Genomic DNA, 13,275 nt, shown 5'->3' with positions numbered 1-13,275 from the left:
TTTCAAGTTATTTGCAGTATTTGAAAATGTAGTTATCGTTTTACCCTTGCTTTATAATTTTGAGGAATATTTAACCACCACAGTAATAACTGTAGAAAATGTTTAAACACTGCTGGAGTGATAATTTGTTCATCCTGTCAATTTAGACTTTTTTGTTATACCACAGTTACAAACACATGATGTGCATTATTTATTTACACTGTCTGATATTTTGTACACAGGTGCTACTGGTTCTCTGATTTATAAAAGAAAACATTTAGCACAAGGAAATGGTGAGTTATCATTTGTACTCCATTTACACATTTACATATGATCATGTATACAGTCTCATATATATCCATTGTTGGTGCTCTAGGCCCGGAACATATGTGCTTGCTCTGATTCATACAGTGAGTGCAGTGATGACTTGGTAATGTATTTCTGCAGTTTCATGATTTTGTAACTATAGTTCAATTTGCTCATAAGAGATCAAGTAGCTGTATTTGTACTTGTGGAGTAACTTGCTCTCAAATTGAGCTAAGACTTGTTTCATTGTAATTTGATTTTGGTGAATGCAACTGTATATTGTATTCCTAAGATCTCATTGGATATATTGTAACAGATTATGAAGGAAAAATTTAATTTCTGTGAGAAATACAGAAAATTATAAATGTCAATATGAATAATAAAACAAGACTAAGAAAAAGGTCATTGCAACATAAGTGTCCCTGCTTTCTGTTAAAACATGGATACAAAAGAAGAGATGTAGAGGTAAATAAGTGTACTACAGATAAATGAATTTAGAGTCAGATGGCAACTGAAATCACTCAGTTGAGTGTAGGTCACTGGATATAGTGGGGTACCTGGTACATTCTATATCAGTTACGTGAAAGAACTAACTCTTCCTAGAGCCAGAGTTTACCACAGACCTCTGCAGCAAAGGAACTGCTATTTAAGTAATTTGTCCTAGTACCAGTTGAAAATGTTATCATCCAGCCCTGTACTGCTACTTCTTGATTTCATGTTTATATAAAACAATGTTGATTAAGTAAGTTTGGACTACTACTCCACTGCAGTTGTTCTTGTGGTTGAATCTGGAAACTCTGATATTATTGCAACTTTCTACTAAGTAATAGAAAGTACTTCTTCTAATAATGTAAATATTGCATCTTCCATCAAAATTTGTGGATATGGAGGAATACTGCATGTAGAATTATAGTGCATGTATTCCACATGGTCTAGCATAATTTCTATGTGACGGCAGCAGATGTTCTGTCTGATTTGACAGATAACGACACTCTTTCTTGTATTTCTTGACATCATCTTCAATGTCATGGCACACTCTTTATTCAGTGGTGTGCTCCATTTCTCCAAGCTGGGACTTTGCAACACAGAGTAACTGCCAAGCAAGCAGTTACTGCAAAGTACAGTAAACTGCCACCGCCATCCCAACTTGAAGACACACATTTTCCATCTACACCAGGTTACGTACAATAACAAAACTTCCAGCCATTATGTGATTATAAAGCACTAGTATTCAACTAATAAAAATACTTTCAACTGCCCTAATAATCATTCATCTGTTACACAGAGTCTGGGTAACACATTGCTTTACCAAAGTGATGTCTGCCTCGATAGCTGAGTGGTCAGTGTGATGGATTGCCGTCCTATGGGCCCAGGTTCAATTCCCGTCTGGGCGGAGATTTTCTCCTCTCAGGGGCTGGGTGTTGTGTTGTCTTCCTCATCATTTCATCCCCATCCGGTGCGCAGGTCACCCAATGTGGCGTCAAATGTAATAAGACCTGCACCAAGGCAGCCAGACCTGCCCCGCAAGGGGCCTCCCGGCCAGTGTCACCAAACGCTCATTTCCTTTTTACCAAAGTGATATGTTACACCACTCTTTCCCGCCCTTAAACAAATGATGTCACCACAACATCAATAAATAGATAAATAATAGTTGTCCAGCATGGCATTGATTTATCATGCTAAACTAGAACCCGGAACAACTATTTTTTGTTATGTACCTATCATTAAACTATTTTGATTATAAGCTGCTCAAACACTGCTACAAAGTAGCCATTCTGGCAATCCAACTTTAAATTCCTTATGTATGACACACTCATAAATTTTTTTCACCGTAGTATACTGGGTAATATAATTAAACTTCTCCTATTTAATACATTATAACATTGAAACTAATTACCGTATGAGCACCAAACTTGGTAGCATTAATGTCCAGAGTATGGGGTGCATGATTCCCATGCATCACAGTACCACTGTCCAGTTCCAACTATGGCCACCAGGTGCTGTGATCTGTCATCGTGATTCATAAGTCTCACACAACGGACCAGTCACAGTACACTTGTTGATGTATCAGCAGACCTTGGACAAAAGGAGCAGGACATTATTGGTGAAGCTCTATTATCAAAACAACAGTGATGCTGCAGCTGCACATTGAGAATATTTCCAGCTGAAAGCATTACGGAAGGGCCCTCTTTCTCCATCTGCTGTGCAGAGCATGATGAAGTAGTTTGAATCAACTGGAGAATTGATTGTCGCTCCGGCAAGAGGCTAACGGTCGGTTGCACGACAGGCACAGATGAAGTCACTGTTGCTATGGCAGACAGTTCTGCATGCAATTCCTGATCGTCAGACAGTGTGTGCCCTGTGTCTTGACAGTTGAACATCCGATGATCCACTGTATGAAAGGTGCTTCAAACCATTCTCAAATGGTATCCGTACAAGATCCGTATTGTACAGCAGCTTGCGCCACAGGATGCACGACGACGTGTTGACTTTGCTCTCCACTTTCTCGCACCGACTGAAGTTGACAAGGGTTTGTCCTGGACAATCCTATGTACAAACGAAGCTCATTTTTCCCTGATGGGTGAGATGAACACACAGAATTGCCAAGTGTGGGGATCTTCACCTCCAGTCACTGTGCATGATGTTCCTCTGTATGGTGAATGTGTCACCATATGGTGTGGCTTCATGGCTATATTCATCATTGGCCCATTCTTTTTTGAACAGGTTGGCACTCAAGGACCAAAGGCTACCAGTGTGACTGGCCAGAGTTACTGTGATATGCTTCGCAAGCATGTCGTACTCGATCTACAAGAGAGAGAGGCATTGAACCCAACAGTTTTCCTGCAACATGGGGTTCTACCATGCATCGCTCATGAACTTCACCTGCTTCTCCAAAACACATTTGGAAAGAATTGAATTATAGCTGATTGTTTCCAAATGCTTGGTCAGCATTCCTTGTGATTTCTGGCTGTAGCGCTACTTGAAGGACAGCGATTACCAGGGGAACATTCAAACATGTGCCAATCTGAAGTGCAGCATATCAAGAGAGGTAGCCAGTATACCCATGGACATGCTTTGTTTTGCTGTGCAGAATGCACTCCTGCTTGTTCAGACTCTTCTGGACACTGATGGGCACCATATTGAGTCCTTTTGTAGCAGTACTGGTACCGATATGCAATGGTATGATGTACCGTAGCTGCACATTAAAAGTGTTTTAATTGAATTGAATCTGCATTATTTCTCTTCCCCATGTTCTTGACATTAATGGTAACAAGTTTGGTCCTCGTACGGTAATTAGTTTCCATATTATAATGTGTTAAATAGGGAAAGTTTAATTATAATCACCCAGTGTATGCCATAGCCTTAATTTACACACAAATGTGGACTAATTGCAAAGAGGGCTGGTAAACCAGTTAACCTCTTGCTTATTCTCACATTCTTCAGTTAAATCAGGATAAGCGAACTTTGTTTATTTCCTCCAATGGAAATCAAGTAAGTGTCAATTTTTGGTATAATTTGACGTTGTGTAACTTCATCTGGAAGCTACTTGTTATTGCTACGTCTAGGGCAGTTCTGTGAAAACAGGCTTAAGTGTTGTAGTGGCCAAGTAATACATGAAACTGGTCCAAGTAACACAAATATGGCTTTATTCATAACCTCTGAACAATGATGTAAATAAGCCTCTCATGACTCCACGGGAAACAAGACAAAAGAATCATACAAAGGTGCAACATAAGCGACAGATAGAACAACTGATTCGAGTAGTACAAAGTAAAAGAACATAGTGAGAGTCAGTTGAACAACCAAACCACGTGGTGTAGAACCGAGTCGGTACAAGGGTAGATATTATGCACAAGCTATAATTGGGAAACCCTCGACTGCATACTGTGTTTCACTACCAAGATGGAAGCAAAGCAATTCTTTACAGCCAAAGTCAGGATCGGAACTGACTTGAAGATGAGATGGGCTGTCAGCATTGGCATGTTTAGGCATAGGTTGAAAGTGGATTTTGTAATTGTAGCGAGACAAAAAGAGCACTCAGCTTTGTAGATGGTGCGCTGCCTTGTCAGGCAAGGAAATTTGGGGTTAAACAAGGAAACCAAGGGTTTGTTGCCAGTAATAAGGTGAGATTTCTGGGGAGCATAGACTGTGGGAAGAGCCTCTTTTTCCATTTGAGAGTAACACTGCTGGGCCAGAGAGAGAGATTTAGAGGTGAAAGCAACAGGTCGTTCAGAGCTGTTGGCATATCGGTGTGCTAGGACCGCACCGAAGCTGTACTGTGAAGCTGCCAGTCACCAAAACTATGCACTGGTCCGGAGAGAATGTAGCTAAACAAGGTACTGAGAGTATTTGGAGTTCACCATTTGAAAAGGATGTTCACAATCCAGGCTCCACCAAAAAGGTACATTCTTGTGTAAAAAGGCGTGCAACAGGTGATCCAATGTGGCCGTAAACGTCAGGAATTTGTGGTAGTAGGCTATCTTCCCAAGGAAGGCATGAAGCACCTTCATGGATGTAGGGGGGGGGGGGGGGGGGGAGGTATAGGTGTAACAGTAGATATGTGGTCCAGCAGGGGGTGCACCCCATCTCGCAAGATCCCGAACCCCAAGTAAACAATGGAAGGTTAAAAAAATTGAAATTTCATAAGGTTACAGTGGAAGCCTCTAGACTGTAAGATAGAAAACGAAGTGCACAATTTTTTCAAGTGATAGGCTGTAGAGGAGCCCATGACAACATCATCATCCAGATGAGTAATAAAACCCGGGACAGGCATAGTTAATTACTCTTAAAACCACTGGAAAATAGCAGGCACACTAGCCACACCAAAAGGAAGGTGCAAATGTTGATAGAGACCAAAAGAAGTATTGAAAATCAAAACTTGCCGAGACACTTTATCCCCACATACCCTTCAGACAAATCAGTTTTAGAAAAGTACTGGTCACCTGATATTTTTCCCAACAGTTCCTCCTGACATCAGAGAGGACACATATCCATGATCAACTGCGCATTGACAGTAGAGCTGAAGTCACCACAGACGCGAAGTTTCCCTGAAGCTTCCAAACTACAACCAGCGGAGATACCATTCTCTAGCCATAATAGGTTTCACCACCCATAGAGATTGAAGTCTGTCCAATTCTACTTTCACCTGATCTTGAGGGTGACAGGAATGATGCACAAGACAAAAATATGGTTGAACTGTGGATTTCAAAGAAATATGAGCAGAAAAATTCTTAGCACACACTATATTTTCGAAAAAAAAGTCCAAAAACTCATCATGCAGTGTTTTAAATTGAGAATACGGTACTTAATCAGACATAAGATTAACTGTGTTGGTGATAGAAAATCTAGATGCCTGAAATGTGTCAATCACAAACAAGTTCTCAACACTGGTATCAGCAACCACAAAAAATGTAATAGAAAGAACCACTGACTTGTAAGAGGCAGATGCCATGAACTGTCCCAACAGCATGATGTTTGTTTTCTTACAAACGACCAGCTTCCACGTGACCAGTGTTAACGGTGGCAAACCTAAACCCACAAAGGTTTGAGAATTCAATAATGTCACTGCAGCACATATGTTAACATATAGCCAGAGCACTTGGCTAAAAATGCTTAATGATAACCAACTTGGGAGAAGTCACAAGAATGTCCATGTTCATATCCTGAACAACCTTTGGTGCACAACACACAGAGGCAATGTGTCCTTTCTTCTAGTAAGTGTTACAAATACACCAGCATTTAAGGCACCGCAAATGTTCATGCTGGACAAAACAGAAAGAACAACATGGAAACAGAGAATGCTGATGCTGGCACTGTGGTGGTCATGGCTCCTTGGGCTGGCTTTGGTCCGCTCAGCATTGGGCACACATGTTTACCCCAGCCACTGTCGCTTCCTGGTATAAGCCGTCTGTTGTACTCGTGGGCATATCTTGTGACACTACTCCCCCATTGCCCCATGCTTCTATTTGGTTACCCACTGCTTGAGAAACTTCAAAAAAATTGCACTATTTGAAAAACTTCTGACAGTGGGAGGTTTTCACAGAGTAAAGTCTTCTGGCGTACTTCCTTGTCCAGAGCTGTGTCATGCACCATAGAGTGTGAAAAGAGTCATTATGGGCATCAATAATGAATTGACATTTACTGGTAAGGCCATGAAGTTTGGGTGCCCAGGCCCTGTATGACTGGTTTGGTTTCATGCAGCATCAGTAGAATTCAATTCATGCAGCTATGACATGCATTCATTTGCAATGGTAGTTGGGTAATAAATTGCAAATGTGACCTAAAAGTAAGACCTGACAGTTCTTGTGTAGGGTCAAGCTGAAATAGTAATTGATACACCTTAGGCAGAATCCATGAGAGGAATAAGACTTTGCACAAATTCAAGTCTGTCACTGAAAGCAAAAAATTGCTGTCTGAGTGTTTTTCTGTAAGCTTCCCAATCCTTGGCTGAATCATCATATGAAGGAAAAGTGGGTGGATAGACTGTTGGAACAGTATCCTGTCTGTTAATGGAAACTAGTAAAGTGGTTACTGCCATAATAAGCTGTTCAATCAGGACTGGTAGCATTGCATCCATAATGACTAACCCAGATGAAACCGCATTTAAAGACTGGTCATACGGAAACCATTCCAAACTCATTGCCAGTCATGGAGTAATCAAGTAATACATGAAACCGATATAAGTAACAAAAATATAGTTTTATTCATAGATCTCTGAACAATAACGGAAATAAGCTCCTTGTGATTGCATGCATAACAAGTCAAAAGAATCATATAGAAGTTGCAACATAAGCGATACACAGAACAACTTATGTGAGCAGTACAAACCGAGAGTGAATCAGCACTGCTGTGTGCATATATAGGCGCAGTTCACCAGTAGACGGCGTGGCGGTGACCACGCTGTGTGCACGCTTTCTACAGGTGGCCACTAGTGGCTGACCTGCACTATATGCTTGGAGGTTGATGTAAGTGCACAGACGCAGCAACACTACACTTGGCGCACTCACACTCACATGCACTAGTAGCAGGATTCAGCAATTGCAGGATACAGCAGGTGTATGAATAGTAAAAGTGTTTGTAATGAAACTGTTGAATGTGGAAAGAGTGAGGATACACACGGTACTACTGCTGGACAAGAAAGAAAGGAAAGGTAAGACTTAAAATGTTAAAACTGAAGGAGGCAAGACTCAGATTCCAAAGACTGTCGCACTCCCACCTGAAAGATTTCTCCATAATGATGAGGGGATGGGGGGAGGGGGGGCAGTTCATCTGTGGGTTCAGAGGATGGACTCTCCAAATTCACCCCCACAGACTTCAAAAAATTGTTCTAAAATCTGTGATTGAGAGCCTGTGGAGAGAGAGTAGCAACACAACAAGTAACTCCAACAAGCTAACGGACTAAACTATCAAAGAAAATTCTGATGAGTCATTCTCACGTATTACTTGGCCTATTATACAACAGGCATTCCATTCTGTATAACAGCACATAATTTCCTGTAACCTATTCATTCTACATAATTATGAAAATAACAAATATTTGACAATATTTTCCTTCTCAACCTGTCTGGTAAGTACATAGAACAAAGTTTTCCAATTTTCTTCATTACCCTTTCTGAAACACTAGATGAGTATGGTATTAAGATGGTGCATAAGTCTGCAGCGTTTTGGTTTTGCATTTTGGTATGCCAGTTGCTGTGGATTTATTTATCAGTTGTCATTTTTTTCTGTGTAGTTCATTCTTGCTATTTGTTTTCATATTGTCATTTTGTCATTGGGAGGAGGTAGTGAGCACAGCTGTGGACACTATAAAATGGAGTGCCAATTGGAGAAATTGGGACATCTCAGGCATATTCTACTGTTTGAGTTCAATAGAGGGGTGATAGGAGGTGAAAGCAGCCAGAAACATTTGTGCTAAGTATGGGGATAATGCAATTGGACAGAGAACAGCAAGAAAATGGTTTTCTAGTTTTAAGGAGGATCATTTTGACATTACTGACTCTTCACATTCAGGAAGACCTGCAGGGTTTCATGAATACATTTAAATGCATTCTGGCACATGTGATGATGAACTGTGATCATTCCAACACCTTGAGACAGTCACATGCACTGGAGAAGATTCGGAAATTAGATGAATTTATATTGCATGCTGTAAACCAAAAATCAGAAAAATCAGCAGGTGGCAACATGTGCATCTCTGCTGGTTCATCATCAATTGGCTTGTGAACAACACTGATCATTCCTATCCAGATTCATTACTGGTGGCAAGAAATGGTGTCTTTATGCTAACATAAAGAAAAGAAGAATGGCTGTGCCCAAACAAAGCAGCAATTCCCCATACAAAGCTCTGTGTACATCCACAACAGATAATGTTGTGCATCTCGTGGAACAGCGACGGTTTGGTGTACTATGAATTGTTTTCGTGAGGTGTAACCATCACTGCTGACATTCATTGTCAACAACCAAGATGTCTTGCACATGAACTCAAAGAAAAACGACGAGGAAGACTGTGTCAAGTGATACTGCTCCATGATAATGCCCACCTGCATTCTGCTAGACTGATAAAAAACATTATACAGGAGCTGGGTTGGGAAGTTACTGTGCACCCACCTTTTCACCCGATTTTGCGCCCTCAGATTTTCACCTTTTCTGCTCTCTATTGAACAAATTTCAAGGAACTTCCCTTCTGGATGAAAATGTGCTCTGAAAGTGGCTTGATGAGTTCTTCACCTCAAAAACAAATGATCTACAGTCGCGGAATTGAAAAGTTACCTCACTGTTGGTAGACTTGTAATGGTAAAGGAGAATGTATTATAGATGATTAAAATCTCTGTTAGGTATATATGTTGTGTTTATTAAACTTATGGAGAAATGCTACCAGCTTACGAACCAACCCAATATTTAGAAACAGTAAAATGCTTTACCCCTTACCATGCCAAAAATTCCTTGTAACTGTGACATACAAACTGTGTTCAGTTATCAACCTATTGGGTTGCCTGCATCTTAAAATACATCCATAAACAGTTCTTTATAATGGCCATATTTGCTAATTTTATAGGACGTAACTTAACATATTTTGACCAGCATTCAACTGCAGGAAAAGTATATGACACTCCACATCTACCATCAGATAAATGTCAAAATAAATCCATTGCTGTCAGATTATTTAAAGCTTTCAGTATTACTGAATTCATTTGATAAGGTACAGCCTTATTCACTTTCTTAAACTTTTGACATAATTCACAGGCCTTTAAATTCTCTTTAGTTCCCTACTTGAATTCTTAAAGTAGTAGAATTTCATCATATGTTAATAAATTTTCATATTCCAAATTGTTCATAGCCTTTATGTAAAAACCAAATTAGATCTTCTACCGCTAGTTGAGGAAAACACAACTTTCAGTCATTTGAATCCTTGTTTATCCTCCAAAACAAAGTATCTTCATGTAACAACCACTTATTCTTTTCCTTCTCTGACAATGTTCTGTGGTCCCATGATATGCCAGTATCACAAAAATATTCAACAGACTTCAGTCCTTCTTTCAACATTCTAAGTAGAAGTTATACATCATTATTGGTATAACTATTGGACACAAGATTAACTCTAAAAATAACTCCAGGACCTCCATTGTACTCTCCTTATTCATTCCTATAGGCAGTTGAGAAAGTCCATCAGGCGTTATGTTAAGTGAACCTTCTACATAATTTATTTCTACTCTAAGTTCTTGTAAGAATAAGACACACCTCATTAATTGACTGTATAGTATTCTATCCTCCATTAAGAATGCTTAGGCTTGGTGGTGTGTATATACTACTGCTTTTGATGCCTAGATTAGAGTTTGGAATATTTGTAAACTCCAAACAATAGATTGTATTGTATTGTATTGAACCGGGTCCTAGAAACGATGGAGAGGTGGGATGCCATAGCTCTCAGTGGTTCACAACCCCACAACAGGCTACAGCAGTCCACTCATCCCACTGTCGCCCCACACCAAACCGAGGGTTATTGTGCAGTTCGGCCCCCAGTGCCCCCCCCCCCCCCCCCTTTCTGGGAACATCTCACACCAGATGAGTGTACCCAAAAATGTTTGCATGGTAGAGTGAATGGTGGTATGTGTATAGGTGGGGAAAGTGTTTGCGCAGCAATTGCCGACATGGTGTAACTGAGGCAGAATAAGGGGAACCAGCCCGCATTCGCTGAGGCAAATGGAAAACTGCCTTAAAAACCATCCACAGACTGGCCGGCACACCGGACCTCGACACTAATCTGCTGGGCAGATTCGTGCCAGGGACCGGCATGCCTCCCGCCTAGAAAGCAGTGCGTTAGACCGCACGGATAACTGGGCGGGCAAACAATAGATAACAACTCCTTTTCGTTAGCTGAATAATTTAGTTCATGTTTACTAAGGCTTCCTCTAGTGAAGACTTTGGTCTTGTGTTTCCCCTTTCTCCTTGAAGCAATTTGAAACCGAGTGCATATTCTGATGCATCTGTGGCCAATTTCAAAATTTAAAGACCTGGTTCACCTCAGGATGACTTAAATTTTTTGCCTGTAACAGTGCTTGTTTAACATTATTAAAAACTTCATTTGTTCCTTCATCCCTCATCCACTTAAACCGCTGCTTTGTTAAAACTCAGCCATGGAGCATCATTGCTTCCCTTCTACAAAACATCTATAAAAACCAGCTAAAATAGAAATGAGTGAAATTGCTTTTTTCTTTTTTTTATTGGTGGGTCAATTCCATTTGTTCTCTAAGTGTCTATTTAGTGTTTGTGCATTGAGAACTAAGCAAACATCTCCTGCAGGCTTCTTAACAACTAGCAACGGATTATCATAAACATTAGGTGTGGTAAACCCACAGTTACCACCACCTTCGACCATCAGTCTTGCTGCAGGTCCATAAGCTACTCTGGCCGCACAAGCTACTGGTCGTACCAGCACACTGCAGATGTTACTTGATGTACTGAGTTAAGGCTTGCTATCCGCAGGTGTGGGGAGAGAGACCAGAGGCTTCACCCTCGGCCTCCAGTGCGAGTCTCCAGCACTGGCTGCATGTGTCAACTCAAAATTGCACTGACAACACCAGTGACATCAATGCATGTGTATATCTACACTGATGTGTGTCCCAGTCTAGTCTAGGCTGTGCTGTCAACTTTTAATTACCATGCATCCATCAAGATTTGGATGTTGTTACACTACTGACTTTGTGTCACCTGTGGGCAGTTCCAGGTTATTGTATGTTGTGCCGTCATGTGTTGCATCAGATAAACAAATTCAAAAACCATTGTTTGTTTGTGTTGTGTGCCACAACACGACTGATGACTGTTGACTGAACCTGTGCGTGTTCTATTTCTCAAACTGTGAAAACTTACATACGAATTGTGGCACTTGGCTGGTGCTTAAGACAGTGAACTTTTCATTGAACTACGGACTTTGTGTGCTGAATGGTCACCAGCATTTCTTTTTTTCCAGTCAACTTGGCCAAATCATCTCCTTTGGCTGTTATGCAATTGCTGATGATGGCTAACCAAGTGGAAAGTCAAAAGCATGTGGAGAAGCTCCTGGCCAGAGTACTGCAGCAACCGATTGTCAGTCCTTTGCTGTTCCCAACATATGAGAAAAAATGAGAAGACTGGGACTAATATGAAAAACAGCACTGCACAGTGTTTAAGGTAAAAGTTGATGATATTGCTAAATCCGTTGTTTTAGCATGGATTCTGGCACAAACTTATCGGTTATTGTGCAGGCTGGTCCCTCCTGACAGAATCCAACAAATTGACTTTCAACAAAATTTGTTCTTTGTTAAGTGTCACTATCAAAGACATTGTCACGCGATTTCTGATCACCCTGCATTTTACCAATGTTGCGAGCAATCGGGTCAATCCTGCCAAGCTTTGGTGGCTGAACTCCAGAGGCTAAGTCTCTGGTGCAAGGTTTTTATGCGTATGCAGGAGGAATGATCAGAGACATGATCATTCATGCAGCACCTTACAGAGAGTTTTGGTCAAAGGCTTTACAGTTTCATGACCCTTTGTTAGGTGAGGTGTTGCATTTCGCACAGTTTGCCGCATATATTCCTTGGTGGACACTGCCATGGTAAAGAGTGAACTGGCATGTGAAAGATTTGGCAGCCAGCAGTGATATCCTCACAGTACACAAATAACAGCCCGTGCATCCCTTTGCACATTAACAGTGGGTCTCATGTTGCTCCGGGTTGCAACAGCTTTATCCACCTGGCCCAGACTGTTTTCAGAAGTGTGGTAGAAATGACAGTCCATACTTGTGGGCTGATTGATCTAAATGTGACTGACAGGGTCACCTCGCATCTGTTGTTCCCGTCTCTTATTCACAAGATCAAATGTTGTATGTTCCGCATCATCCACTCAACTGCTCATACTACTGCGGGTGGCTGGCAGGACATTCAACATCCACATTGATTTCTCCAGTTATTTCACGCGGTGTTGCTTTTCTGTTAGCACTGACAGCTATACGCAAACGCCGCTGCTCTCGGTCATGAAGTGAAGGCCGTCGGCCATTGCATTATACCATGTGTACGCGATACTACCGCCATGTGTATAAGTGTGTATCACTGTCTCACGACTTTTGGCTCCTCAGAGTTAAAGGCAGTGCACTGGCGGAGCTCTCATCTGTACTCAGGTGATTCAAGTGAAAAGGTTTCCGATTGCCGCACAAGACGAATTGTTGATAGTTGGCGATAGACGCATGGGACATTCCACTTCAGAAATAATTAGGGAATTCAATATTCCGAGATCCACAGGGTCAAGAATGTGTCTGGCATACCAAATTTCAGGCATTACCTTTCGCATCAGACAACGCAGTATCCTACGGCCTTGACTTAATGACTGAAAGCAACAGCATTTGTGTAGAGTTGTCAGACAAGCAACACTGCCTGAAATAAGCCCACAATTCAACGTGGGACGTATGACGAGCGTATATGTTAGGACAGTGCGGCAAAATGTGGTGTTACTAGGATA

General features: G+C 41.2%; 1 protein-coding gene across 1 annotated transcript in view; it reads left to right on the top strand.

The window, feature by feature from the left end:
• The first annotated feature begins 258 nt into the window (after positions 1-258).
• The window catches only part of LOC126175900 (uncharacterized), a 215,129-nt gene continuing 202,112 nt past the window's right edge, over positions 259-13,275 (top strand). Inside the window, exons 1-2 of the mRNA XM_049922958.1 lie at positions 259-272; positions 356-389. The gene's annotated coding sequence lies outside the window, so the exon portion shown is untranslated. The remainder of the gene's footprint in view (positions 273-355; positions 390-13,275) is intronic.

Source organism: Schistocerca cancellata, chromosome 3, assembly GCF_023864275.1.
Source record: "Schistocerca cancellata isolate TAMUIC-IGC-003103 chromosome 3, iqSchCanc2.1, whole genome shotgun sequence".
Taxonomy (NCBI): Eukaryota; Metazoa; Arthropoda; class Insecta; order Orthoptera; family Acrididae; genus Schistocerca; species Schistocerca cancellata.
The sequence above is the reverse complement of the archived record's forward strand: the minus strand, read 5'-3'. Positions and strand labels throughout refer to the sequence as shown.